The sequence below is a fragment of the Salvelinus fontinalis genome, chromosome 1, assembly GCF_029448725.1.
Source record: "Salvelinus fontinalis isolate EN_2023a chromosome 1, ASM2944872v1, whole genome shotgun sequence".
Lineage (NCBI taxonomy): Eukaryota > Metazoa > Chordata > Actinopteri > Salmoniformes > Salmonidae > Salvelinus > Salvelinus fontinalis.
Window position 1 is genome coordinate 37,377,687 of NC_074665.1, and position 17,640 is coordinate 37,395,326.

The following is a 17,640-nucleotide window of genomic DNA, read 5'->3' on the forward strand; positions in this document are numbered from 1 at the left end:
CTTGAGGTGATGCCACAGCATCTCAATCGGGTTGAGGTCAGGAGTCTGACTGGACCACTCCAGAAGACTTTTCTTCTTTTGTAGCCATTCTGTTGTTGATTTTCTTCTGTGTTTTGGGTCGTTGTCCTGTTGCATCACCCAACTTCTATTGAGCTTCAATTGGTGGACAGATAGCCTTACATTGTCCTGCAAAATGTCTTGATAAACGTAGAAAATAATTTATCCGTTGATGATAGCAAGCTGTCCAGGCCCTGAAGCAGCAAAGCAGCCCCAAACCAGGATGCTCCCTCCACCATACTTTACAGTTGGGATGAGATTTTGATGTTGGTGTGCTGTGCCTTTTTTTCTTCACACATTGTGTGTTCCTTCCAAACAACTCAACTTTAGTTGAATCTGTCCACAGAATATTTTGCCTGTAGCGCTGTGGAACATCCAGATGCTCTTTTGCGCACACATAATTTTCTTTGGACAGCAGTGGCTTCTTCCGTGGTGTCCTTTCATGAACACCATTTTTGTTTAGTGTTTTACGTATCGTAGACTTGTCAACAGAGATGTTAGCATGTTCCAGAGATTTCTAAGTCTTTAGCTGACACCTAAGGATTCTTCTTAACCTCATTGAGCATTCTGCGCTGTGCTCTTGCAGTCATCTTTGCAGGATGGCCACTCCTAGGGAGAGTAGCAACAGTGCTGAACCTTCTCCATTTTATAGACAATTTGTCTTACCGTGGACTGAATAACATCAAGGCTTTTAGAGATACTTTTGTAACCCTTTACAGATTTATGTAAGTCAACAATTCTTAATCGTAGGTCTTCTGAGATCTCTTTTGTTCGAGGCATTGTCCATATCAGGCAATACTTCTTGTGAATAGCAAACACATTTTGTGAAGGATTTTTGTAGAGCAGGGCAGCTCTAACCAACATCTCCAATCTCGTCTCAATGATTGTACTCCAGGTTAGCTGACTCCTGACTCCAATTAGCTTTTGGATATGTCATTAGCCTAGGGGTTCACATACTTTTTCTGCCTTTCACTGAATGTTTAAATTATGTATTCAATACAGACAAGAAAAATACACTTTGTGTTATTAATTTAAGCACACTGTTTGTTGTGAATTAGATGAAAATCAGATCTAATGTTATGACCAATTTATCCAGATAATTCCAAAGGTTTCACATACTTTTTCTTGCCACTGTATTAGCCAATTTTGAGACTCACTTGGATAATTCATTTGATGATACAGCAGTAGCAATACAAGGATATAACATCTATAGAAAATACAGGAATGCTTATTGGGGAGGTGTGTGTGTATACAGTGGGGCAAAAAAGTTTTTAGTCAGCCACCAATTGTGCAAGTTCTCCCACTTAAAAAGATGAGAGGCCTGTAATTTTCATCATAGGTACACTTCAACTATGACAGACAACATTTTTTTTTAAATATACAGAATATCACATTGTAGGATTTTTAATGAATTTATTTGCAAATTATGGTGGAAAATAAGTATTTGGTCACCTACAAACAAGCAAGATTTCTGGCTCTCACAGACCTGTAACAGACCTTCTTTAAGAGGCTCCTCTGTCCTCCACTCGTTACCTGTATTAATGGCACCTGTTTGAACTTGTTATCAGTATAAAAGACACCTGTCCACAACCTCAAACAGTCACACTCCAAACTCCACTATGGCTAAGACCAAAGAGCTGTCAAAGGACACCAGAAACAAAATTGTAGACCTGCACCAGGCTGGGAAGACTGAATCTGCAATGGGTAAGCAGCTTGGTTTGAAGAAATCAACTGTGGGAGCAATTATTAGGAAATGGAAGACATACAAGACCACTGATAATCTCCCTCGATCTGGAACATCCAGATGCTCTTTTGCGCACTTCAGACGTGCATTAATAATTTTCTCCCTCGATCCACGCAAGATCTCACCCTGTGGGGTCAAAATGATCACAAGAACCGTGAGCAAAAATCCCAGAACCACACGGGGGGACCTAGTGAATGACCTGCAGAGAGCTGGGAGCTGGGACCAAAGTAACAAAGCCTACCATCAGTAACACACAAGGACTCAAATCCTGCAGTGCCAGGCGTGTCCCCTGCTTAAGCCAGTACATGTCCAGGCCCGTCTGAAGTTTGCTAGAGAGCATTTGGATGATCCAGAAGAAGATTGGGAGAATGTCATATGGTCAGATGAAACCAAAATATAACTTTTTGGTAAAAACTCAACTCATCGTGTTTGGAGGACAAAGAATGCTGAGTTGCATCCAAAGAACACCATACCTACTGTGAAGCATGGGGGTGGAAACATCATGCTTTGGGGCTGTTTTTCTGCAAAGGGACCAGGACGACTGATCCGTGTAAAGGAAAGAATGAATGGGGCAATGTATCGTGAGATTTTGAGTGAAAACCTCCTTCCATCAGCAAGGGCATTGAAGATGAAACGTGGCTGGGTCTTTCAGCATGACAATGATCCCAAACACACCGCCCGGGCAACGAAGGAGTGGCTTCGTAAGAAGCATTTCAAGGTCCTGGAGTGGCCTAGCCAGTCTCCAGATCTCAACACCATAGAAAATCTTTGGAGGGAGTTGAAAGTCCGTGTTGCCCAGCAACAGCCCCAAAACATCACTGCTCTAGAGGAGATCTGCATGGAGGAATGGGCCAAAATACCAGCAACAGTGTGTGAAAACCTTATGAAGACTTACAGAAAACGTTTGATCTCTGTCATTGCCAACAAAGGGTATATAACAAAGTATTGAGATAAACTTTTGTTATTGACCAAATACTTATTTTCCACCATAATTTGCTAATAAATTCATTAAAAATCCTACAATGTGATTTTCTGGATTTTTTTTCTCATTTTGTCTGTCATAGTTGAAGTGTACCTATGATGAAAATTACAGGCCTCTCTCATCTTTTTAAGTGGGAGAACTTGCACAATTGGTGGCTGACTAAATACTTTTTTGCCCCACTGTATATATACATGGATGTGCGTATGTTCTTCAGCTTTTATAAATATATATATTCAGAGCCATAACTCTAACACTTAGAGAAGATATCATGTCAAGTGTTATTGAAGTGTTGTGGTTGCATGATCACCTGGCACATCTAAAGCCTTTTCTTTTGGGGTGTTGCTATAGGCCATCAAGTGCTAAAAGTCAGTATCTAAATAATCTAAATAATAAATAAATAATATGTGTGAAATGCTTGATAGAGTATGTGATGTAAACAGAGGTCTTTCTTGGGGAGCTGAACATTGACTGGTTTTCATCAAGCTGTCTGCTCAAGAGGAAGTTTCACTGTAACCAGTGCCTGTAATACAAACACTACAGGAACAATATCATCCACATCTATTAATCACATTTGTACTAATATTGTAGAACTTTGTTCTGAAGCTGTATCCGTACCCGTTGGATGCAGTGATCACAATATCGTGGCAATACCAGGAAAGCCAAAGTTCCAAAAGCTAGGCCTAAAATAGTGTAAGAGATTTTGCTGTGACTCACTCATGTTAAAACTTCTTATGGCTGCAGGGGGCGTATTGAAAAACTGTAAAACATGTGCCCATTTTCAAACGGCCTCTTAATCAATTTTTGCTCTTACAATATGCATATTATTACTACTATTGGATAGAAAACAGTCTCTAGTTTCTAAAAACGTTTGAATTATTTCTCTAAATGGAACATAACTATTTTTACAGCCCATTTCCTATCCGGAAGTGAGTTTTCCAAAATCGATGTCTCTCTTCAAGACCTTGTCTATAAAAGGGCATGTCACTTAGGACTGTAGAAACACGTCATACGCCTTCCACTGGGTGTCATGCGGAAGTGAGAGCAGAAAGGACTTGAATATCTCGTCCTGGGACTGAACACAACCTCTTGGAGTGAGACTTGCGCACTTTATCTTTTTTTCTGGGCGCGAAGTAGAACCTGGACTCGGCTCCTGGAAAACGCTCGTTAAAGGTGAATATGATCTCCGGCTTCGATATTATTTGATACATGTCACAATATCATCCTAAAGTATGTTTTTTCAAAATAGTTTAATTATATTATTGAAATTTATTCTGGACTTTAGAATTTTGTCAAGATGGAGAGGTTAGCGTCGCACTGCCAGTGTGCTTGCTAATTCAAGAGGGAAATTGTTCGTTCTGGATCGAAATAAAGACGTTTCTGAACAAAGGACCCCTTGGAGAACATTCTGATGGAAGATCAACAAAGATAAGGACCCAATTTGGGATGCTTTCTCATATATCTGTCGAACTGTGCTATGCTACCGTTTGACTAGAATCAATGCTGCTGTGTGCTAGCTAATGTAGGAAGCTAATATAACGATATATTGTGTTTTCGCTGTAAAACACTTCAAAAATCGGAAATATTGGCTCTATTCACAAGATCTTTGTCTTTCATTAGCTATCCACCATATATTTTTCTGAAATGCTTTATGATGTGTAATTAGTAGTTGACGTTGGTGTCTGTATTTACTCTGGCTACTCCCGTGCGATTTCTGACTAGCTATGATGGTAGCAGTAATGTAAAACTGATTTATAGCTAAAATATGCACATTTTTTGAACAAAACATAGATTTATTGTGTAACATGTTATAGGACTGTCATCTGAGGTAGTTTTTTCTAGGTTATTTAGGTTGGTTCTAGGTTAGTTAGGTTGGCTTGTGCATGCTACTTGCATCCTACTTGTGCTGTGAAAAATGTCTGTCCTCTTTTTTATTTGGTGGTGAGCTAACATAAATATATGTGGTGTTTTCTCTGTAAAACATTTAAAAAATCGGACATGTTGGCTGGATTGACAAGATGTTTATCTTTCAAATGCTGTATTGGACTTGTTAATGTGTGAAAGTTAAATATTAAAAAAAAATAGATTTTGAATTTCGCGCCCTGCACCTGAGCTGGATGTTGTCATAAGTGTACCGGTGTCGGGCTGCAGCCATAACAGGTTAAAATATTTGTTGGTCTGATGTGATTAAGTGATGTGATCCAAACACTGCAAGATTAATTTATGAAATTGCACTTAACAAACTGACAGGGCTGCACTGATTGATGAATTGAAAAACTATGATTGAAAGAGATGGGGCAAAAGGATTGCCTAATAAGTCTGGCTGCACATCTGATTGGCTGACTTACTGCAAATTGAGAAATGATGTGACTAAACTCAAAAAGAAACTGTATTATGAAGCCAAGATCAATGATATAAAGAATGAGGGGAAAAAACTGGAGTACTTTAAATGAAATTATGGACAGAAAGACAAATTCAACTTTCATCAAATCAGAAAACAAAACCTTTTGATGTTGCCAATTATTTGAATGATTACTTAATTGGCAAACTTATGCAGGAAATGCCAACAATGAACAGTGAGCCATTGTACTCATGCCTAAAAATAATGAAAGAAAAGCATTCTAAGTAAGGCTTTTGTCAAGTTAGTGTGGGAGAGGTGGAAAAATGATTCTCATTGATCAATAATGACAAACCTGGCATTGACAACTTAGATGGAAGGCTACTGAGGATGGTAGCTGACTATATTGTCACTCTTATCTGTCATATCTTTAATCTGAGCCTAGAGGAAAGTCTTTGTCCTCGGGCCTGGAGAGAAGCCAGTCATCCGCTACCTAAGTGGTAAAGCGGCCTTTACGGATTCTAACAGCAGACCTATCAGCTTGGTGCCAGCTCTTAGCAAACTGTTGTAAAAACAAGAAAGGAACACAAATGCAGAAATATAAGTATTATATTTCAACATGACTCAATACATGTCAAACAACATACTGTAACATACAGTAAATATATTTTCCTTATGTAAAGGAAGAAAAATACGGTACTGTATGTTAGATCAACTGTACAGAATAGATAAAGAAACTGTCAAAATACCGTAAAATCTAAATCACAAGTCAAGAAACAAATAATCAGTCATGTCTGTTTTGGTCTGGCCACAGATTTTCATCAACATCACAGGTGATATTCTTGGTCAAACAGCGGGGGAAATATCTTCTGACATGATGCATCCACCCATGACAGGACTCTGCTGGAATGTCATCACAGGCCTCCTCCATTGGCTGGAGAAGGTCCATACTTTCATAGGGTTTGCGATCATACACCTTCCACTGCCATGCTGAAAAAACTCCGCAACGGAGTTGGCAAATGGGGAATATTGTGGGAGATAGAGAATTGTAAACCTGGGATGGTCATGGAACCAGTTGCAGACCTGAGCAGCCTGATTCAAGCTCATGTTGTCCAAAATTAGAACATACATTTGCTGCTCAGGGTCACCTGGCTCTCTGCTCTGGCTGAAAAAGATTGTCATGTAAGGTGTTCAGGATATTAAGGAGATGGGCAGTGCTGTATGGTCGAAGGGTGGCATGGCGATTGTGGCTCATTGCATATGGTGACATTTACCCTGAGCTGGCCAGGTACCTCAATGATGACCAATGATATTCCTTCCTCTCCTCGTCTTCACTAAATTCAATCCAGCCTCATCTATGAAAGAGTTCCTGGGGGATGAGACTTGCATCAAACTCCATTATTCTCTGAAATGACAGTAAATACTTTAATTGCTGTATAGTAAAGTTCACTGGCAACATCAATGTTTTCAAGAGTGTAATACTAGTACGTGACTTCCACATTCATTTATCCTTCACTCTTGGGAATTCCTTTCAAATGGGACTCTGAAGATTTGCTTCGTCAGGAGATTGTTTTTCTTAAGGATACGGACTATGGTTGATAAACTCACTCCGATGTTATGGAAGATGGCAGGGTTTTCAATAATCTGTTGTTGGATTTCCTGCAGTCTTACGGAATTATTTTCAACTACCATTTGTACAATGGCAGCCTCCTGTTTGTCTTTAAACAGACGCGTTCTACCACCATGTGGTTGACGTCTTTCAGTTCTACAAAAACAAAATAGCGTACAGTAAACACTACAGTAATACAGTATACACCATAAACATGTAGAGCTCCCAATTTCATATATACGGTAACACATGAAACATTTACTTTGTTTCCCCTTACAGTATGTATTGGAATCTACAGTCTTTACTGTGCTTTTTGTAGTGCTGTTGTCAACTAGTAGATCCAATGTCTGCAGTACAAACCTATTCTCATTTTGGAACGCCAGGATGATGGATGCTACTATGAAAGCGGCTCAGATTGGGCTGCACACTCTGCCCATCCTCTCTCAAGGTCAAGCCCTGGTTGACCACTTGGTCCACCATACTTGCCCGAATTTCATCAGAGATCACTCTCCTTGTTCTTGGTCTTCCTCTACCTCTCTCTGCCAAGTTTGCTTCCATTGTTCTCCAAAAAGAGGAGTACTCACCTGTGGGCTTTTTAACCATAACAAATATCTGATTGCAAGGTGAACATTTACGCAATTAGTATTTGCACATGTGAAGAGTGAAAGTGAGTAATTGGTAATTGAGCTTAGCTTGTTGAACACTTGTTGAACCTTTGGGAAGGTTGTGCCAAAGGTAGATAATTGTGTTGTGTTTGTTATAGAATTGCAATCTAAGTTTCAAGCAAAACAAGAACCAGTAGTATTGCAGATTTGGTGTATGGTTCTGCTAAATGAGTTACAGGTTTGGGTCATTGCCTTGTAGACCAGTTTTAGTGTGTAAATCATTGGGAAAAACTGTAAAAGACTTTCAGCATGCTTATAGAGAAGGGCATTCAACATTTACTGTACTGATACAAAGAATGATTGGTTGAAAAATGTATAAGACTATTGTGGGAGCTGTACTGTTATATTTCAGTGCAGCATTTGATATTGTTGACCATAACCTGTTGAGAACTTATGTGTTATGGCTTTTCAACCTCTGCCGTATCAATGATTCAGAGCTATCTATCTAATATAACTCAGAGGGTTAATTTAATGGAAGCTTTTGATGTCAAACATGTAAAGTGTGGTGTACCCCAGGGCAGCTTTCTAGGCCCTCTACTTTTTTCTATTTTTACCAATGACCTGCCACTGGCATTAAACAAAGCATGTGTTTCCATGTCTGCTGATGATCTAACCATATATGCATCAGCAACCACAGCTAGTGAAGTCACTGAAAACCTTAACAAAAAGTTGCAGTCTTATGGAATGGGTGGTCAGTAATAAACTGATCCTGAACATCTCTAAAACTAAGAGCATTATTATATTTGGTACAAATCATTCCCTAAGTTCTAGACCTCAGCTGAATCTGGTAATGAATGGTGTGGCTGTAGAAAAAGTTGAGACTAAATTACTTGGTGTTACATTAGATTGTAAACTGTCATGGACAAAACATAAACAGTGCATTCGGAAAGTATTCAGACCCCTTGACTTTTTCCACATTTTGTTACATTACAGACTTATTCTAAAATATATTCCTCATCAATCTACACACAATACCACATAATTACTAAGTAAAAACAGGTTTTTATACTTTTTTTTGCTAAAAAATAAAATAAAAAATACAATCACATTTACGTAAGTATTCAGACTCTTTACTCAGTACTTTGTTGAAGCATCTTTATCAGCAATTACAGCATTGAGTCTTCTTGGGTATGACGCTACAAGCTTGGCACACCTGTATTTGGGGAGTTTCTCCCATTCTTCTCTGCAGATCCTCTCAAGCTCTGTCAGGTTTGATTGGGAGCGTTGCTGCAGATATGTTCAGGTCTCTCCAGAGATGTTCAATCGGGTTCAAGTCTGGGCTCTGGCTGGGCAATGTGATTTTCTGGATTTTTTTTTCTCATTTTGTCTGTCATAGTTGAAGTGTACCTATGATGAAAATTACAGGCCTCTCTCATCTTTTTAAGTGGGAGAACTTGCACAATTGGTGGCTGACTAAATACTTTTTTGCCCCACTGTATATATACACTGCTCAAAAAAATAAAGGGAACACTTAAACAACACAATGTAACTCCAAGTCAATCACACTTCTGTGAAATCAAACTGTCCACTTAGGAAGCAACACTGATTGACAATAAATTTCACATGCTGTTGTGCAAATGGAATAGACAAAAGGTGGAAATTGTAGGCAATTAGCAAGACACCCCCAATAAAGGAGTGATTCTGCAGGTGGTGACCACAGACCACTTCTCAGTTCCTATGCTTCCTGGCTGATGTTTTGGTCACTTTTGAATGCTGGCGGTGCTCTCACTCTAGTGGTAGCATGAGACGGAGTCTACAACCCACACAAGTGGCTCAGGTAGTGCAGCTCATCCAGGATGACACATCAATGCGAGCTGTGGCAAGAAGGTTTGCTGTGTTTGTCAGCGTAGTGTCCAGAGCATGGAGGTGCTACCAGGAGACAGGCCAGTACATCAGGAGACGTGGAGGAGGCCATAGGAGGGCAACAACCCAGCAGCAGGACCGCTACCTCCGCCTTTGTGCAAGGAGGAGCACTACCAGAGCCCTGCAAAATGAGCTCCAGCAGGCCACAAATTTGCATGCGTCAGCATATGGTCTCACAAGGGCTCTGAGGATCTCATCTCGGTACCTAATGGCAGTCAGGCTACCTCTGGCGAGCACATGGAGGGCTGTGCGGCCCCACAAAGAAATGCCACCCCACACCATGACTGACCCACCGCCAAACCGGTCATGCTGGAGGATGGTGCAGGCAGCAGAACGTTCTCCACGGCGTCTCCAGACTCTGTCACGTCTGTCACATGTGCTCATGTGCTCAGTGTGAACCTGCTGTCATCTGTGAAGAGCACAGGGCGCCAAAGGCGAATTTGCCAATATTGGTGTTCTCTGGCAAATACCAAACGTCCTGCACGGTGTTGGGCTGTAAGCACAACCCCCACCTGTGGACGTTGGGCCTTCATACCACCCTCAAGGAGTTTGTTTCTGACCGTTTGAGCAGACACATGCACATTTGTGGCCTGCTGGAGGTCATTTTGCAGGGCGCTGGCAGTGCACCTCCTTGCACAAAGGCGGAGGTAGCGGTCCTGCTGCTGGGTTGTTGCCCTCCTACGGCCTCCTCCACGTCTCCTGATGTACTGGCCTGTCTCCTGGTAGCGCCTCCATGCTCTGGACACTACCCTGACAGACACAGCAAACCTTTTTGCCACAGCTCGCATTGATGTGCCATCCTGGATGAACTGCACTACCTGAGCCACTTGTGTGGGTTGTAGACTCCGTCTCATGCTACCACTAGAGTGAGAGCACCAGCAGCATTCAAAAGTGACCAAAACATCAGCCAGGAAGCATAGGAACTGAGAAGTGGTCTGTGATCACCACCTGCAGAATCACTCCTTTTTTGGGGGTGTCTTGCTAATTGCCTATAATTTCCACCTTTTGTCTATTCCATTTGCACAACAGCATGTGAAATTTATTGTCAATCAGTGTTGCTTCCTAAGTGGACAGTTTGATTTCACAGAAGTGTGATTGACTTGGAGTTACATTGTGTTGTTTAAGTGTTCCCTTTATTTTTTTGAGCAGTGTATATTGTTAGGTTCTTATTTTTCAGAGTAAATAACTCACGGACACTAGAGAAGCTTTAACCAAGTTTAATCTTTCCCAAAGGTTCTGTACAGCTGAAATCAGACAGCAAAAGATTTCAGACATCACAGTTTATATGCATCCTACTTAAGACACTCCTCTTTCTCTCCAATCGTTACATTTTATGGCTCTCCACAGGAAAGAAGGTAACCAGATACCAACCCTGATTAAGGGGAACTGACATCAACCCTCACTTCCTGACCTCAACCCCTCCTTCACCTAATCCACAGATATCCATCTGTCTTCCCTATATCAACACATCACTCTCCTCTCCTCCATCAAACACATTCCAAAGCCTTCTGGCTTTTTACAAACGCTTTCTATTCAAGGCTTTGTCTCTATCATTTATTTAATATCTCAATGTTCAAAGTTTAGCCAATTCCAACAATACATATGGCTCCTGAGTGGCGCAGCAGTCTAAGGCACTGCATCTCAGTGCTAGAGGCATCACTACAGACCCTAGTTTGATCCCGGGCTGTATCACAACCGGCCGTGACCGGGAGTCGTATAGGGCGGCGCACATTTGAACCAGCATGGGCCGGGTTAGGGGAGGGTTTGGCCGTGGTAGGCCGTCATTGTAAAATAAGAATTTGTTCTTAACTGACTTGCCTAGTTAAATAAAGGTAAAATAAAAAATATGTACATTTTTCAAATTCATAATATATGTAATTTTTTAAAATGAATAACATACAGTTGTGGCCAAAAGTTTTGAGAATGACACAAATATTAATTTTCACAAAGTTTGCTGCTTCAGTGTCTTTAGATATTTTTATCAGATATTACTATGAAATACTGAAGTATAATTACAAGCATTTCACAAGTGTCAAAGGCTTTAATTGACAATTACATGAAGTTGATGCAAAGAGTCAATATTTGCAGTGTTGACCCTTCTTTTTCAAGACCTCTGCAATCCGCCCTGGCATGCTGTCAATTAACTTCTGGGCCACATGCTGACTGATGGCAGCCCATTCTTACATAATCAATGCTTGGAGTTTGGCAAAATTGGGTTTTTGTTTGTCCACCCGCCTCTTGAGGATTGACCACAAGTTCTCAATGGGATTAAAACTTCTTGTCAATAGGGGGGTGCTGTTTTCACTTTGGAAAAAATCGTGCCCAAATTAAACTGCCTCGTACTCTATTCTAGATCGTACAATATGCATATTATTATTACTATTGGATAGAAAACACTCAAGTTTCTAAAACTGTTTGAATTATATCTGTGAGTAAAACAGAATTCATTTTGCAGCAAACTTCCAGACAGGAAGTGAAAAATCTGAAAACGAGGCTCTGTTTCAGGGCCTGCCTATTCAATTGCCTAATATTTATCGATATGCATGCACTTCATACACCTTCCACTAGATGTCAACAGGCAGTGGAAGGTGGAATGGGGTGTCTAGCTTGATCTGAGGCCGAACAAGAGCTCTTGGAATGACGTGTCCAGAATTTCCTTTCTCTACCTAGGCGCGGGAAGCACCTCCATATTGTCTTAAGACAAGGTTTCGTTATACACGGCTAATATCTCCGGCTCTGTTTTTATTTGATACATATTAGAAAAACATCATAAAGTAGGTTTTTTCAACCGAGTTTCATCAGTTTATTCAACGTTTATTGGGACTTTGGAGTTGTCTGTTCTTTGCGTGGAGAAAACCTGGGAACGTCATCAACATTGGCTAGCATTGTGGCACGAATTCGACAGGAGAAAAGGACATTCTAAAACCAAACAACGATTTATCCTCGACCTAGGACTCCTTGTACAAGATTCTGATGGAAGCTCAACAAAAGTAAGAACAATTTATGATGTTATTTCGTATTTCTGTGGGAAATGTTGATTCCTATTCTCTGCCGTTTTGGCGGGCGCTGTCTCGCAATAACGCAAGCTGTTTGTTATGGTAAAGTTATTTTTTTTAAATCTAACATGGTGGTTGCATTAAGAACCAGTGTATCTTTCATTTGCCATACAACAAGTATTTTTATGTAAAGTTTATGATGAGTTCTTTGGTCAGATTAGGTGAGTGTCCAAAATAGCTCCGGACATTCTGGTGAATCCATGCTACATATTCACAATGTATAACCACGGTTTGCAGCTCTAAATATGCACATTTTCGAACAAAACATAAGTGTATTGTATAACCCGATGTTATAATACTGTCATCTGATGAAGTTGGTCAAGGTTAGTGATTAATTTTATATCTTTTGCTGGTTTTTGCGAATGCTATCTATGCGGTGAATAAATGTGGTTGTGTGTTTGGCTATTGTGGTAAGCTATATTATTGTGTTTTCGCTGTAAAACACTTTAAAAAATCGGAAATATTGGCTGGATTCACAAGATGTTTATCTTTCATTTGCTGTACACCATGTATTTTTCATAAATGTTTTATGATGACATTTAGGTATTTCACGTTGCTCTCTGTAATTATTCTGGCTGCTTCAGTGCTATTTGTGATGGTAGCTGCAATGTAAAACTATGATTTATACCTCAAATATGCACATTTTTCGAACAAAACATGAATGTATTGTATAACATGTTATAAGACTGTCATCTGATGAAGTTGTTTCTTGGTTAGTGACTAATTATATCTCTATTTGGTCGGTTTTGTGATAGCTACCTATGCGGTAGAAACATGGTGAAAATATGCGGTTGAGTTTTTGGCTATTGTGGTTAGCTAATAGAAATACATTTTGTGTTTTCGCTGTAAAACATTTAAAAAATCGGAAATGATGGCTGGATTCACAAGATGTTTATCTTTCATTTGCTGTATTGGACTTGTGATTTCATGATATTTATATGCTATTATTTACTTGTGGCGCTATGCTAGGCTATGCTAATCAGCTTTTACTGATGAGGATGCTCCCGGATCCGGGATGGGTGTTAAGTAAAGGTTAAGGTCTGGGGAGTTTCCTGGCCATGGACCCAGCATATCGATGTTTTGTTCCTCGAGCCACTTAGTTATCACTTTTGCCTTGTGCAAGGTGCTCATACTGGAAAAGGCATTGTTTGTCACCAAACTGTTCCTGGATGGTTGGGAGGAGTTGCTCTCAGACGATGTGTTGCCACCATTCTTTATTCATGGCTATGTTCTTATGCAAAATTATGATTCCCCGATCCCGCAGCTGAATCAACTTTAGGAGACGGTCCTGGCGCTTGCTGGACTTTCTTGGGCTCCCTGAAGCGGCCTTCACAACAATTGAACCACTCTCCTTGAAGTTCTTGATGATCCGATAAATGGTTGATTTAGGTGCAATCTTACTGGCAGCAATATCCTTGCCTGTGAAGCCCTTTTTGTGCAAAGCAATAATGACGACACGTGTTTCCGTGCAGGTAACCATGGTTGACAGAGGAAGAACAATGATTCCAAGCACCACCCTCCTTTTGAAGCTTCCAGTCTGTTATTTGAACTGAATCAGCATGACAGAGTGATCTCCAGCCTTGTCCTCATCAACACTCACACCTGTGTTAACGAGAGAATCACTGACATGATGTCAGCTGGTCCTTTTGTGGCAGGGCAGAAATGCAGTGGAAATGTTTTTGGGGTATTCAGTAAATTTGCATGGCAAAGAGGGACTTTGCAATTAATTGCAATTCATCTGATCACTCTTCATAACATTCTGGAAAATATGCAAATTGACATCATACAAACTGAGGCAGAAGACTTTGTGAAAATGTATATTTGTGTCATTCTCATAACTTTTGGCCAAGAGTGTACAGCTGTGTATCGTCCGCATAGCAATTAAAGTTAACATTACAGTTGCTTGCGAAAGTATTCACCCCCCTTGGCTTTTTTCCTATTTTGTTGCCTTACAACCTGGAATTAAAATAGATTTTTGGGGGGTTTGTATCATTTGATTTACACAACATGCCTACCACTTTGAAGATGGAAAATATTTTATATTGTGAAACAAACAAGAAATAAGACAAAAAAATTAAACCATGAGCATGCATAACTATTCACCCCCCCCCCCCCCCCCCCCAAAGTCAGTACTTTGTAGAGCCACCTTTTAGAGCAATTACAGTTGCAAGTCTCTTGGGGTATAATCTCTATAAGCTTAGCACATCTAGCCACTGGGATTTTTGTCCATTCTTTAATACAAAACTGCTCCAGCTCCTTCAAGTTGGATGGGTTCTGCTGGTGTACAGCAATATTTAAGTCATACCACAGATGCTCAATTGGATTGAGGTCTGAGCATTGACTAGGCCATTCCAAGACGTTGATATGTGTTCAGATTTAAGTGACATTGACATTACATTTGGGTTTTAAAACATGTTCCAAAGTCAAATGAATGCCCCCAATGTGAATCACTGTATATGGAATACATATTAATGTAGAGCAAGAACTATTCTGGGTGTAATAGTATTGTGAGGAATACTCAGTAGGGTCTGTAGAACGTATATACTGTATGGTGTAATTTCATGGGGTTCTGAATAGTACGGAGTGTTGCTGGCCTTTTACTCCACCTATTTCATTGGCTGGCAAATTACATCATGTGTGCTTACTGCACTACAGAAAACCCACTAACTAAACAGTGCAAGGCATGCTCATTTGAATTAAAGGGAAATACACAAAATAATCAAAGAGTCCCCTGATGTGGTTTAAGCATTGTTGTGAACACAGAAAATAAAATTTTGTCTGTAGAAAAAGTATAACGAAAAAAAGAATAATCGTGAAACAAGACAAAAATAATCACATTCGAAACCTGGAAAAACAAAACCAAGAAAACGGTATTTGTGAAAAAATTGAAGTAGGCAAAAAAAATCTAAACAGATTTTAAAATCCCTACCAAGCTTTTTGATGTGCATGACTACACTACACTTTAGTGTAGTCCTGCAGCACAGAATTTTGGGGGAAGTTGAGGTCAGGTCCAATATTGACTTTGCACCCCAGAGGGAAAGAGGTTTGGTCATCCTAGAAATGTTTTAGTGAAAAAATATATCAAATTTAGCAGACACTTTTATCCAAAATGACGTACAGTCATGAGTGAATACATTTTTACTTATGGGTAGTCCCGGGAATTGAAACCAATATCCTGGCATTGCAATGCTCTACCAAGATGCATGACAGGGTTCTAAATACTTTGTGAAGCCTACATTTTATATGATTTATAAGGCCTTTATTAAGCAAAAGTTTGTCATATTTGACATGGTGGTTTATGTCACATTGGACATTGGTGGTTATGTCACAGTTATGCCACTTTTATAAACTTTTTATAAAGCATGACATAGATGATTTGTAACACATTTATGTAGTGTTTATGAAGCCTTGTGAGCTGGACGTCATTTAAAGCGGGACTAGTTTTGGTCCTCAATACAAAGTGTTGTCTTTGGGGCACATTCAATACAACACATTAATGAGTATAATGTTATGGGCAAGCTTGTAATCCTTAAGGACTGGAGAGTTTTTCAGGATAAAAAAATAAACGTAATAGAGCTAAGCACAGGCAAAATCCTAGAGGAAAGCCTGGTTCAGTCTGCTTTCTACCAGACACTGGGAGATGAATTCACCTTTCAGCAGAACAATAACAAGAAGAAGACAGTGAATGTTCCTGAGTGGCCGAGTTACAATTTTCTGCCTGAAAATCGATGGCAAGACCAGAAAATGGTTGTCTAGCAATGATCAACAGCCAATTTGACAGAGCTTTAAGAATTTTGAGAAGAATAATGGGCAAATGTTGCACAATCCAGCTGTGGAACACTATTAGAGACTAACCTAGAAAGACTTGCAGCTGCCAAAAGTTATTCTAACATGTATTGACTCAGGGGGTTGAATACTTATCTAATCAAGATTTATTAGGGTTTTAGTTTTCATTTTTGAATTTTTCTTCCACTTTGACATTGGAGTTTTTTGTGTAGATCGTTGACAAAAAAATTGCAATTAAATCAATTTTAATCTCAATTGGTAACACAACAAAATGTGGAAAAGGTTAAGGGGTGTAAATACTTTCTGAAGGCACTGTAGGTGGTTAAAGGCAGAAAACACAATAGACATTGTGTCATCTTTGAATCTGTTGGTACAGTATGCGAATTGGAGTGGGTGCAGGGTGTCTGGGATGATGTTGTTGATGTGAGTCATGACCAGCCTTTCAAAGCATTTCATGGCTACTGATGTGAGTGCTGCGGGTCGATAGTCATTTAGACAGGTTACCTTGGCGTTCATGGGCCCAGGGGCCATGGTGGTCTGCTTGAAACAGACTGGGTCAGGACGAGGCTGAAAATGTCAGTGAAGAAACTTGCCAGCTGGTCAGCCCATGCTCTGAATAAGCATCCTGGTAATCCGTCTGGCCCTGCGAATGCCAACCTTTAAAGGTCTTACTCACATTGGCTATGGAGAGCGTGATCAGACAGTTGTCCGGAAGAGTTGGCGCTCTCATGCATGGTTCAGTGTTGCTAGCCTCGAAGCAAGCATAAAAGGCATTTAGCTCATCTGGTAGGCTTGCGTCACTGTGCATCCGTGATAGTTTGCAAGCTCTGCAACATCTGACGAGCGTCAGAGCTGGTGTAATAGGATTCGATCTTAGTCCTGTATTGACACTTTGCCTGTTTGCGGGTTCGTCGAAGGGCGTAGCAGGATTGCTTATCAGCGTTCAGATTAGTTTCCCACTCCTTGAAAGCTGCAGCTCTAGCCTTTAGCTCAGTGCAGATGTTGCCTGTATCCATGGTTTCTGGTTGGGATATGTACATATGGACGCTGTGGGGGAGACATCATCAATGCACGTATTAATGAAGCTGGTGACTGATGTGGTAAACTCCTCAATGCCATTGGCTGAATTCCAGGAACATATTCCAGTCTGTGATAGCGAAACAGTCCTGTAGCTTAGCATCTGCTTCATTGAACCTCTTCCGTATTGGTACTCCCGGTTTGAGTTTTTGCATGTAAGCAGAAATCAAGAGGATAGAGTAATGGTCAGATTTGCCAAATGGATGGCAAGGTGATCTTGAGTTTTTTCCCCTCTAGTTGTACAGGTGGCATGTTGGTAGAAATGAGGTAAGACGGACTTCAGTTTCTCTGCATTAAAATCACAGGCCACTATGAGAGCCACGTCAGTAGAGGATGCCTGGTCATTTTTTTAAAATGCCTTCCTCACCATCTTGAATAAGCATGCCCCATTCAAGAAATTTAGAACCAGGAACAGATATAGCCCTTGGTTCTCTCCTGACCTGACTGCCCTTAACCATCAGAAAAA